The sequence below is a fragment of the Dasypus novemcinctus genome, chromosome X, assembly GCF_030445035.2.
Source record: "Dasypus novemcinctus isolate mDasNov1 chromosome X, mDasNov1.1.hap2, whole genome shotgun sequence".
NCBI lineage: Eukaryota > Metazoa > Chordata > Mammalia > Cingulata > Dasypodidae > Dasypus > Dasypus novemcinctus.
This window is the reverse complement of record NC_080704.1, coordinates 152,680,364-152,694,293: the sequence shown is the minus strand read 5'-3', so window position 1 is coordinate 152,694,293 and position 13,930 is coordinate 152,680,364. Positions and strand designations below refer to the sequence as shown.

At 39.2% G+C, this 13,930-nt stretch overlaps 1 protein-coding gene across 1 annotated transcript in view; it reads left to right on the top strand.

Moving 5' to 3' along the window:
• Positions 1 to 13,930, top strand: part of GPC3 (glypican 3) — a 514,875-nt gene that overhangs the window by 243,522 nt on the left and 257,423 nt on the right. The window lies entirely within an intron of this gene.

Here is a 13,930-nt window from a genome sequence, read left to right as displayed (position 1 = left end):
AGCCTAGAAGATAGTATGCATTCAATAAATGCTAAATGAAAAAAAATGTATTTCTATACAAGTGCAACCAGTTTGATGAGAAAGCTTAGATGCTTCAAAAATGGTCTTTGAATAGTTCTCTAGCAAATAGCTAATGTTATTAACTTCACATAATGTCAAGGGTCTGTGATGATTTAGGTCCAAAACAGGTTAAAATTTTGTTGGGATAAGTGTTTTGCAAGACTGTGGTCTAGCTCATCAGGTGATGCAATGGCCCTAACCTCTGGCGCTTGGGATCTCTTATCACCAGATCTACCTCATCTTTTGCAAGAGAGTGGACAATGAGTTTTATGGCTCTCTCTATATAAAAAACAAAAAGAAAATTGCTTCCGTGAGTCCTCGTTGAGTGTATGAATGAACAGGGCCTTGGGAGGGTATATGTAAAAATATTTAAGCCAACTCAGGCCTGGAACTTTTTTTTTTTATTTAATCCCCCCCCCCCCCCGTTGTCTGTTCTCTGTGTCTATTTTGCTGCATCTTGTTTCTTTGTCCGCTTCTGTTGTCGACGGGAAGTGTGGGCGGCGCCATTCCTGGGCAGGCTACACTTTCTTTCGCACTGGGCGGCTCTCCTTATGGGTGCACTCCTTGCACGTGGGGCTCCCCTACGCGGGGAACACCCCTGCGTGGCAGGACACTCCTTGCGCGCATCAGCACTGCGCATGGGCCAGCTCCACACGGGTCAAGGAGGCCTGGGGTTTGAACCGCAGACCTCCCATGTGGTAGACCGACGCCCTAACCACTGGGCCAAGTCCGTTTCCCTGGAACTTTTCATTATTGAGGGGGAATATTGGAATGAACTGTCCAGTTACCATAGAGAAGACGAGTCTGTTGGGGTTTAGAAAAATTTTTGAAAGAAGTTTTCTTGAGATATATTCACACTCCAGCCAATCCATCCAAATTGTACAATCAATGGCTCTCAGTATAATCACTGAGTTGTGCATTCATCACCACAAAGTCTGTTGCTTTTGTAATCACTCAAGCTTTGGCTGTGAAGAACTTGCACAAATACAAAGTGCTATGGGAATTCTTAAAAAGTCATTACAGACCCAATACTCTCTATTAATATTAGTTGCATAAACTATTAAAAATTGCCCGTTCTTAGAATACTAATTTAGTGTTTAAGTGGTTAAATGGGGAAAGATAGCAGGCAAGAGCAAGACTGTGTCAAACACACGCATTGCCGCAACAACAATACAAACTATCCCCTGATTGCTTTGCTCTTTCTTTTCAATATCTAAAGGGAATTTTTTTTTAATTGGATAAAGGTAGTACCAGAATGATTGCATTTAAGCCTTTAAATTAAGCTATTCCCTCCTTAGGGAATAGCATCTTTTATTTTCTGTGTTCCCAAAACCTGTTCTTATTTTCCTAATCTATGGTTAGTAATAGTAAGTGGTCAGGATGAGAAACTCTTTAGCCTTGATTCATGGAATTATGGTCATATATTATAAAAAGAAAATGTCACAAGTTGAGAAATCAATAAGCAGACCTAGAGAATTTCCGTGATTTTGAGGGGCTAGCTAAGATATAAGCTATTATTCTTGTGACTGTAGTAATCTACCTTCTGTTTCTCATAAACTCCTTAGAAGAATCTGTGTTTTTCTTTATTAGAGAACTTGTAGGTTTATAGAACAATCATGCGCAAAATACAGGATTCTCATATACCACCCCACCAAGAAAGACCTGTTTTTAAGAAAAGATTTTAATTTAAGTGGCCTGATTTGGCAAACTCTTTTTAAATACTGAGTATGTGAATATTGGGAGGAACTGTAGAGCTTTACTCCCTTGGATGCTATCAGGCTTTCATTTGTAAATAATAAATTGAAAACTTTAACACATGAGACTCTGATGCCTCTTTTGGTAGATGTCATTGCCCTTCCAAGAAAGGGACTTCAGGAAAACATCTATAATCATGTTTGATTTCTTAACCATGGGTTCCTTGAATAAATAAGAATGTATAATCAACTAAGAGTTGGCTTGTACAGAGAAGGTCAGGGAGACAGAGAAGAATTTTTAAAAAGACCACAGATCCTGTCTTTCAACAGAAATTAACTGATTGAGATGATTGGGTAAGGTATGGTCCAGCATGAATAATGCTCACTCATAAAATTCTCTTATGAGAAACAGAGTTATTCTTGGTGTGCCCATGGAAAAATGAATTTATAAGACCCACTCCTTGTGCAAGACAAATTGTTCTTAAAAATTTTATTGACTTAAGGTACACATAATAATCTGGATTTCCATACATTCTTCTATTTAGACACTATCCTAGTCTTCTCATGGGTTACTTGTTTGTGAATCCAGTGTGAAACAGAAATATCTGGCATTGTGATGAAGCCTGCTTTGTTACTGCCTTTTTAATTTTAAAGTTGTTGTATACATTGACCCAATGCTTTATATATGGAAAAAGGGTAAATAAAGATGAAAGATTTTAGAAAGATGATGTATGTGAATTCAACTGAGGGCCCTGACAACTGATGGGGAAGGCAATGTTGGACTGCCAATGCATCTCTGGTAAGGGCCTGGACACTTAGGAATACAGTCATTTGTGTACTTGGGACTCAAACTTGTGAAAACATGATGAAATGATGTCTTGTCTTGAAATGACAGGTACAGCTCCTCTCTCTTTCCCCTAAACTTATCTATTTATTTGCATCCCAGCATGTCCCCAAAATTATAAATGCATGTAATAAAGGCAAGACACATATTAAAATACATAAGAACAATCAGGCAAAGGGGTGAAATACCAGTAGAAAAGTAAGATGGGCCAGGCCTAAGGTCATGACACAAAATACATGCCATGAACTATACTGTGCTTTTTCGAGGTAGACCATAAAATTGACTTGTAGATTTCTGATAACAAATGTGAGGAGGGAAAAATGTTCAGTTATATGAATCACAGGGCCTAGAAGGTTAAAGCAAACTAGTTGGTCACGAGAGTTAATGGAGGATAAATGATCCGAATCAATTGAGCTAATGGGGTGAGGGGGTGGTCAGTTTTTGCAGACTCATAAATTTCCTGGTAGTTAGGGATATTCATTGAGGAGTCTTTGAGGGCATCCTTTGAATTGGCCTCTCTGGTCTATAATGGCACATGGTGAATCTGTTCTGTTCAGCTGGTTATGTGCCAGCAGCATGCTTTCCTTGGTGATGGTATGTGGTGGCAAGATGCACCAGCACTTATGTTTATGAACAATCTTGACATATGTCTGCTCAATTAAATTAACATCTTCATCTGGCCTAACTCATTTTATAGAAGCAAATTCACAATCCAGAGTGTGAACTGACCCACATAATCCCTTGGCTAAAACACATGCTGTGGATCATTGTACTTTTTATCCTAACAGCATTGAGATGTGGCAGGTAAACTTATTTCCTTTTTTCTTCTTATGGCAACATTCACTGACCTCCATCTGGCATTCTTTCAGAGGCACATGATAAAAAGACTGAGAATTCAATAGACGAGAAGGAAAGGGACACGGCAAAAAGAGGCATGTTATAATTTGTCAGCATATATGAGTAGTGGTAATTTATAGTACTATAGTAAAACCTTAGATTTGAACAGTTCTGAAAAGTTTCAAGACATAGCATAGGAAAGGGAAGGGATAAATTTGCCTCTTTCTTATTAGGATGATTTGCACATTAATATTCCAATGAAGATTGATGTCACAGTTTCCCAGGAACCACAAAGCAGCAATATTTCCTTTCTCCATGCCCACCCAGAGAATTTGTAGCCTAAGGAAGTAAAGAAGCAATTCACTTCTCTAGTTTGGTTTTAGATATTTTGGGCCAGAGGTGGGGACCTCTGTTTATGATCAAAACTGATAAAATTGAATTTTAATACCCTTTAAAGAAAAAATATTTTTCTTTCATTCATTCTTTCCCTAATTTCATCATTACTAATCATTGTCATTTAGAAGTCCAGTGTGTGAAACTTAAGAAGCAAGACTATGCACATTTTCTGTCTGGTCATGGGCATGTATAAATAGCTTACATTTAATAGCAACTTATTTCTAAACATACTCAATCCTAGTTAAATTAATGTGAAACATAAATACCAGGAAAAAAACAACAGAAATTGGAGCAATGTTTTTAGTGTCTTGTCTTAGAGACAATCTAGAAAATGTGAGGCTTTTCTTACAACTTAAACTTGCTGTTTTTATGTGGGTGATTTTAAAAAATATTTAAGTATTGAAAAATAACATTGAAATGTGTTACTTATTTGGGTGTTTTGGTCCATTAACTTTTTTCCTGGTGGTTTTTCCAATTAAAATTGCATCGATGCCATATGGAATCTATTGAATGGCACAACTCCCTAACTCATAAAAGAAATGTCAACGCAGATTGAGGGGAAAAAAGAGTGAGCAAGGTAACGCTTTTCAATGGTTGTAGTCACTAGTTCCATCCAGGACTAAATTCCAAGGTCCAGTTTTGTTTTCTTTTAGTTAAAAAAAATTAATAGACTAATTTTAGAACAGGTCCAGATTTACCAAATATTTGAGCAGATGATAGAGTTTCAATATACCCCACAATTCTACCTGTTATTAACAGCTTGCATTGGTGAGATACATTCATTAATAGTAATATATCATCAATTGAAACAAAAGTCCATAGTTTACATCAAGGTTCACTCTTTTTTTTTTCTTTTTCTTATTATTATCTCTTTATTAAAGATACATAGATCACACACAATGTTACATTCAAAAATATAAGAGGTTCCCAAATACCCTACTCCCCACACCCCCCATTCCTCCCATATCAACAACTTCTTTCATTAGTGTGGTACATTCATTGCATTTGATGAATACATTTTGGAACACTGCCTCCCAGCGTGGAATATAATTTACATTGTAATTTACACTCTCTCCCAGTCCATTGAGTGGATAATGGCAGGATATATAATGCCCTGCATCTGTCCCTGTAATATAATTCAGGATAACTCCAAGTCCCAAAAATGCCCCCATATCACACCTCTTTTCCCCTCTGTCTGCCTTCAGCAACTCCGTGGCCACTTTCCACGCCTCAGTGCTACAGATCTTCCATTACTAGTCACAATAGTTCTATAGTAGAATACCAATAAGTCCACTGTAATCCATATTTTATTCCTCTATCCTGAGGACCCTGGGATGGTGATGTCCACTCCACCTCTATATCAAGAAGGGGCTTAGGTCCCATGTAGCTGATGGATGGGATTCTCCTGCTTGCAGCTGTAGACTCTCTTGGTTCCCTCATGTGGTGTTTGGCCATCCTCACCTCCTTGTTAGCTGGCCGAAGTCCAACGAACTGGAGAGTAGGTGTTGCAACTCTGCTGAGGCTAAGGGCTCAGCTGGCACATGGACAGTCCAGAGATTCAAGTCTCCTGGCCATATACCCATCCCAGTGTCAACCACAGGTTCAGTAAAAGTGACAGAAGAGGCATGTATAGAGAAATCACATCTGAGTCTAACTCCATCACACTCAGGAGCACAAATTCCAAGGTAGGGCCCACTGGCAAGGCACTGAACTCCCGAGCCATCTGCCATGACCGTAGGACCTGGATGTCTCCGCAGCCCTCAGGAGCACCACTACATGGGGTTGTATCTACTTTGGTTTGCTCTGAGATCCTGCTCAGACAGGTTCTCTGAGATTTCTGGATCTATGGTTTGCTCTTTGTAATAAATTTTAGAAAATTTTCAGCCATTATCACTTCAAATATTTGTTCTTTCCATTCTTCCTCCCTTTCCTCTCTGGAATTGCAATTATGTATATATCAAAACTTTTGAATTTGTCCCACAGTTCCTAGATATTCTGTTCTGTTTTTCATTCTTTTTCCCTTTCCGTTTCAGTTTGGGAAATTTCTATTGACATATCTCAAGCTCACTGGTTCTTTCCACAAAGAATATTCTTCATTTCTGTTTAATAAATGAATATTTTCCTTCTGTTCTGGTTTTGATTTCTAGCAACTCCTTTTTACTTTTTACTCTTTCTTAGAGATTCCAATCTTGACTTACATTACCCTTTTTTCTTGCATGTTATTTACTTTTTCCAGTAGCACCCTTAAAACATGAAGCATAATTATTTAAATTGTCTGATATATCTAAAATCTGTGCCATATGTGATTCCAATATTTGCTTTGTCTCTCCAGACTGTGCCTTTTCTTACCTCTTAGCACGGCTTGTATTTTCCTTTGAAAACTGGACATGGTGTTTTGGATAATAGAAACTGAGGTAATCAGAATTTCATGTAAGGGTTTTTTTTTTTTAACATGTGAAAAGAGATGTTATTTTGATGAAGGTGATTATGTCAACTGTTGCTCCTTACAATAATAGTATACTTTCAGATTATGAGTACTAAAATTACCTACCATTAATCTGGAGATCAAATTTACAGCAACCATTCAAAATAAATATGTTTGTTTCCACAAAATGGTATTAGGCAACAGAAGGAATATGAAGTTCTCAAGCTGGTTTGTATGGCATCTTTTTTTTAATATGTAATTTTTATTAATTTAGTTGTGAGGTTACAAATTATTACCTCTAATTGTGGTCCACAGCTTACATTTGGTGTATTTTCCCACCTCCACCCCCTATTATTAACCCCATGTATTAGTATTTTACATTTGTTATAGTTCATGAGAGAACACTTTCATATTTTTAGTGTTAACCACAGTCCATCTTCCACCTCATGGTTCACTGTGTTATACAGTCCCATGCCTTGTATCCAAAGTGTGCAGTCAGTGGTTCTCACTTTCATTGAAGAATTGTGTAGTTATCACCTCAGTAAATTTTTTAATGTTTTTCTTAGTCCAAAATAAAATTCCCATTCCCCCATTATTGACCCTTAGCTTTGATATAGTACTTTCTTTGATATTGATCCACGATTATTACAGTATTACTGTCAATTATATTCCATAAATTACATTAATTGTATTTTCCCCATGCATCATCACATTCTTACCACCTTGTAATAGAGATGTACTTTTGGAAACCACATACCAGATAAGGGTTTAATACACAGAATATATAATGAAATCCTACAAATCAATAATAAAAAGAGCCAGATTTAAAAATGAAAAAAAAAATAGATGTTTCCCAAAAAAGTTATGCAAATGTCTTAAGAAACATATGAATAGATGTTCAACATCACTAGTTACTTTGAAAGTGCATAGTACCATTTCATACCCACTAGAATGGCCCCTGTTAAAAATAAACACAGAAAACTACAAGTGTTGGAGCAGGCGTGAAAAATAGAAACAGTCAATCTTTGCTGGTGGCAGTGTCAAATGGTGCAGCCTCTGTGGAGGCTGAGTAGAGAATTATTATGTGACCAGGTAATCACTCTATTAGGTATATAGCAAAAAGAATTGCAAGCAGGGACTCAGAAACATATTTGCACACCAATATTCATTGTGGCATTATCACAACTGCCAAAAGATGGAAGCAACCCAAGTGTCCATCAGCAGATGAATGGATAAACAAAATGTGGTATATACATAAAATGGAGTATTATTCAGCTGTTAAAAGGAATGAATGTCACCCATGGGACAATTATGGGTGTTTTAATTGCTAAGGCTGCCAATGCAAAATACCAGAAATGGGTTAGTTTTTATAATGGGATACTTGTTAGGGGTAAAAGGTTACAGTTCTGAGGTCTCAAAAATGTTCAAATCAAGGCATCATCAGTGAATCCACCTAACTAAAGGTTAGCTGCTGGCAGACCCTGGAGTCCTTCCATTTGTCGAGGCAAAATGGCGGCTCTCAGCCTAGGTCTTTGCCTTCTTTTCCAGGTTGCTTTCTTTTGGAGCTCAGCTGTGGGTGATAAGTACATGGCAGGGTTAATCTTTTCAGGTTTGAGCTGCTCCAAGGGCCTAGCCTGTTGGGGGCCTCTTTCTTGCCTCGGTACTCTGCCGATTTAGAGCATACACAGACTCTGGCCTCTAGAACCTCTCTCAGCCTCTCTGGAATTTTTGTCTTTCTGTAGTCCTTTTACATGGTAGGGCCAGAATCGCAGCTGTCTTTCTCTGCGTATTTCTCCTTACAGTTATCAGTTTATATAAGACCTCAATAAGAGGGCAGAGTCTCAGCCTGGGTCACGCATCATTTATGTAGCTCTTACAGAGTTCTAAGGTCTGAGGAAGTGTTCTAATCAAGTGACCTAATTAAAGGTCCATTAACTGAATCTAATCAAAAGGCCCATCTACACTGCATTTATAGGCACAGGTATAGGTTAGCTTAACAACATAATTTTCTGGGATTCACAAAAGACAAACCAGGGCAATGGGAGAACGTAGAAGACATTATGCTGATTGAAATAGGCCAGCCACAAAAAGACAAATATGTATGATCTCATTGATATGAAATAATTAGATTAAGTGAAGCCATACGCTTATTATTTTTATTTTTTCTTCTTTATTTTCTTTTAAAATTTACATACAAAAATATGAGGTCCCTATATACCCCCACCCCCCTACCTCACTCCTCCCACATCAACAACCTCTTCCATCATTGTGGCACATTCCCTGCACCTGGTGAATACATTTTGGGGCACTGCTGCACCACATGGACAGTGGTCTACATTGGAGACTACACTCTCCCCCAGTCCATCCAGTGGGCCATGGCAGGACACACAATGCCCAGCATCTGTCCCTGCAGCACCACCCAAAACAAGTTCAAATCCTGAAAATGCACCCACATCATGTCTCTTCTTCTCTCTCCCTACCTTCAGCAGCTACTGTGGCCACTTTCTCCTCATCGATATTACAATATTTTCCCTTACTAATCACAACAATTCCCCAACAGAACACCAGTAAGTCCGCTCTAATCTATACTCTATCCCTCCATCCTGTGGACCCTGGGATGGTTAAGTCTACATCAAGAGAGGAAGCCATATACTTAGAATCTAGAATACAGGTTATCAGGAGCTGAGTTGGGTGTAACGAATGGAACGTTAATGCTTAATTTATACAGAGTTTCTATATAGGTTGATTGTAAAGTTTTGGAATTGGTCGTTAGTGATGGTAGCATATTATTGTGAGTGTAATTAGCAACAGTTACATATGTGAATGATATTTAAAGAGGAAATTTTAGGTCATATATATGTTACTAGAATAAAAATTAAAAGATAAAACAGGACTGTATGACACAGTGAACCCTAATGTAAATGATGGACTATAGTTAATATATTTACAAAAATGTAGGGTTTTTTAATGAATTATAACAAATGTACTACACTAATATAGGCTTTTAATAATAGGACAGTGTATTAGTCAGCCAAAGGGGCGCTGATGCAAAATACCAGAAGTATGTTGGTTTTTATAAATTGCATTTATTTGAGGTATAAGCTTACAGTCACAAGGCCATGAAGAGTAAATTACCTCTGTCACCAAAGTAGGTGAAAGATGGCTACCACCATCTGCAAGGGTTCAGCCTTTTTCTTCCACCTAAGGCTCTGTGTGGTCCCAGCTCCTTCCAATCTCAACTGTAGGCTAGGATAAGGCTTATCTCTCTCCCAAGGCTTGTTTATTTCCAGGCTTTCTCAGCTGTTCAGGGCTATTGTCTTTTCAGCTGCAGACTATCAAGTGACCAGCTCAGCTTTCTCCCAGGGGCTCCAGCATCCAAAACTAAACTCTCTGTGTTCTCTTTCTCCATGTATTTACTTTCCTGCCTTTGATTGAGCATCCCTTTATATAACTCACAAAGTTTCGGGGTGTGGGGACTGAAACTGGGTCACCCTAATGATGTGGTCAAATAAAAGCCCTAATCGTGATTTAATAAAGTACTCGTGAAACCTCTGACTCTAATACAATCTAATATGCCCAGAGGAATAGACCAGTTTACAAACACAATCCAGCATCTATTTTTGGAATTCATAAATAATATCAAACTGCCACAGGTGGTATCTGAGAAAGAAATTCATCTAATCCAAACTATGGACTACAGTTAATAGTATAGTATTAATATTCTTTCATTAATGTAACAAAGTGTCAACAATAGGGCTGTATATGTGATCGCTGTATTTTCTACATTATTGCGACGGTTTGCTCGGTCGGTAGAGGTGGGGTCTGGCTGCGGACGAGGGGTCGGTCCCGCTCGGGACGAGGGGTCGGTCTCACAAGGGGTTGCGCGGTTCGGCTGATGGGGTCGCCAGGCAAAGCCGGTGACGAGGGGGTCGCCCGGAGAAGCAGGCGACGAACTGGGGACAAGGGAGGCCAGGCCCTTGTCGGGGGCTCTCAGGACTGGAGGGCATACAGCAGAAGAACTACCGCGGAGACAAGGTAAACACGCAAGTCCACTTTATTGAGGGAGAGGCAACAGTTTTATAGGGGCTGGGGAAGGCTGATTGGTCGAAGCCACGCCCTGTTCTGATTGGTTGCCGGCGAAAGGTCAGTGGGAGGTACTGGACGGGGGAGGGGTAGTGGTTAGGGATTGGCTGTCGCTGTTGCTGGGGGAAGGGGCAGGGTTTAGGGATTGGTGGCTGCTGTTGCTGGGGTGGATGGCAGACTTGAGTTTCCCGCCCACGCCTGGCTGCTGCTGCTGTCGGGGGAGGGGAAAAGGGCAGACTGGAATTTTCCGCCCTGCGCAGGGAGAAAGAAGAAGAAGGGTGCCGCCCCACAGGCATCGTGTGGCGCCATCCGGGAGGAGGGGCGGCCGCGGAAGCATGGCTGCCGAGAAGGGGAGACCCGAGGGCACTCTGCGCCCATGCCGAGCTCCCTTCAGGGGTGGCGGTGAGTCCCACCAGCCACCCTATTATAGGGGCAGCGGCTTGGCCTGCCGCGGCTGCTCCCCCGCCAGGCCAGCAAACCACACTTCAGCCCGAGGGGTGACCGCACATTATGCTTATGTAATCCTATAAATTCTATAATTTCAAAAATTAAAAAATAGGAAAAAATGACAGAAGTTGTTATTTTACCACTTAGAGGTAATAGCTAGATTGCACACCATGGGAATCAAAATGACATATGGAGAATTTTGTGTCCCTTTCTGAGTACCCTGACTGCAGAAGGACCTTCACACTAGAGTGTATCTAAATAATGATGAACAGGATGGTGATGGAGTCATCTGGAACTCTAGCAACACTTATATATTAAGACCTGTATTAATTAAATTTATTGGATCTATTTTTCTGTACCATTTATCTTTCTGTATACTGTAAAAATATTTAGAATAGTTTCTGCCCAGTGTCAAATTGTTCATGATAGCTCTGATTTAATATACTTTGTTCCAGTTTGTCCTGGACATAAATAACTCTTGACTTCTTCCCAGGGCAGAGACGAAAGAAGACCTCTCTAGCTGATGTGTACATTGTTATCTGAAAAAAAAAATCAATAGGCCGAACTTCTTTACAGTCATTCTAGCCATTGGCATCATTTCATAAAACCTCAAGGTACCAAGAAAAGCCGAGCATCACATTTCAGCTAGTATTAGTCCCTATTAGTCCCCATGGAGCCTAAACTTGAGCAGTTATGGTTTGCTGTGTTGTCCTATGATACAGAGGAAAGGGGCTTGGGCAAAACTCAGGAACGTGGGTTCTGGAGCAGGGAGCATGTATGAACTTGAGGATATATATGACCTTCTGACCCTTACTCCTGACAATATTTGTTGTTATTGTTCTTTCTGCAGAGGAGTTCATGATCTTTTGTAATTTTCTTTTTCTATTGATCCAGCAGTGGTAGTACAAAAACTAAAAAAAAAACCAAAACTGTATGGTCTCCTTGTCCATGGAATTTCATTGTCATATACTTTGCACATTAGAAAATGAATGCACTGTACTTGACATAAAATATTCCTTGTAGAGAATTCATTTTAGGGTACCTGGAAGGATTGAGTGGTGGCATCTCAGCAGCAGTCTTCCCCTCTCACCTCACAATGCCCCCAAGGAAAGGCAAAACAGGGGCTCTGGTTTGTTGTTCTTAGGCTATAATTTCTTCTAGTACATTTCCATTCACAGAAGGGAAGACAGTGGGAAAATAAGGAAGTTAAAGTTGAACTTATCCTTCCACAAAGCTTTTTGAGAATTTAAGGGTTGGCTGTAGGGCAGCTAGAGTTATTCCGTACCTGGGAGACTCCAGTTTGAGTTCTCCATTTTGTTTTTTGTAGATGTGTGACTTTGGAAAAGTGCTTTAACTCTGCTTATCCTCAGTTTCCTCATCTATAAGGCAGGGAATTATAATAACAAATTCAGAGGATTGTTAGGAAGATTATGTGTCATAATATATTTGGAAAAGTTTGTAAACTCTAAATCATATAGCTTGTGAGTAACTTTTGTGGCAAGTATGGTATAGCTTTTAATCTCCAACTACCCAACACTTATATACCCCTAGTACCTAGCACAGAGCCTAGAGTACAATATATTGCTAGCTAGAAGTAAAATGAAGGAATAGTTTACAATCCCTAAATTTCTGATGATTTTAAAGAATTTATTAACTAGTCCTTTGGTATTGGGCTAGTTGATTTTTAGGCCTTATCCAACTTTTAGTTTCAAGGGCTGGGAATAAAGTGTGGCATGGGGTTAGGAAGAGATTATTATAAGATAGAGACACTTTTCCAGAAATTGCTTAATGTTCTAAAGAAAACAAAACAAGTAAGGAAATGAACACGCTGCAATTGAAGGAAAGGAAGATGACTTGGATTAAATGGACTTGTAAGCCCAGTAGAATTGCACTGGCATCTGCTCATCATTGCTGGGCATGTCATAAGCCCAAGGGAAGAATCTAGGGACCATGTCTTACCTGATGCGGGATCTGGGGCAGATGGTGGTGGCACAGCCTGGGGCTCACTTCTCCACAGATGGCTGAGATGTTGGACTAAGTGATCCCAAGGAGCTCTTGGAGTACACTCTCTCCAGTAGTCTGAAAAGGGTAATGATTTGATTTTTTCAAGGCTCATGGGCTGTGATCATTTGGAGTACATCTGCCATGGACCTTTGCACTTTGGAAGGAAATTAAAGAAAGTACTAAGTTTATTTTAAATGTCTCAGGAAACTTGATTATTTTGTTGGTTTTCAAACTCTTATTTCTTGAAAAACCTATTATTGTGATCGTTTTCCCGTGCCTCATATAAATGTGTAACTCACTCTGATTATTTGAGAAAATCTGGGTCCAAGTGTTGCAGTTTGGAGAAAATAAAATGGGGATATTACAACTTTCTTTCTCAAACCAGTGGCAATAATTGGGCCTTATTCCAAAGGGTTGGTGCAGCAGATGTAATCATGAATTAGTGGTCTCTGTAGAGATAAGGCTTCCAAGCCATGTGGAAGCGGAATTTAACAAGGAAGCTTAGCAGTTATCCTTCCAGATGTTCAGCTTGCAAATACTAGAGGTGTTATTTTCAACATCAAATATATAGATACGTACATGGATTCTTTTTTCCATCCAGACACCCATTCAATGGATAAATTCCATTTCCAGATTTGGCATTCTTTCAGAAAGTTTCCTTTAAAACTATCTGGAGAAAATCTACCCAAAAAATTAAATTCATGATAGCTTGTATTCTTGCCTCAGAACTTGCCTCTCCTCCGCGGCTGAACAAATTGTTAAGAGTTTATACAGTACATGGTTTCTTGTCAAATATTTATCTCTGTCTATAAATGAAATGTCCTGAAGTACAATTTACTTTTAACTGAACAAATCAATGAGAGAAAGAGAAATACCTTTTCATTTAGCCAATTTTAATCTTCAATATTTTCATGGAAGACTGAAATGTTAACGGAATCTTGGCTTTTGTCATTTGAAATATACTTTGTAACTTTAAGAAATTATTTGCACATCAGAGTTTGGACTTCATGTTCTGAAAGGAAAGTTGATTTATAGGTATGAAGAACTGTAGGAGTAGATGCAACCCCAGAAATGAAAATGAGTCAATTATTTAAGACAAATGAGGCATTAATCACTACAGTGATAGTGAAATCTCAAATT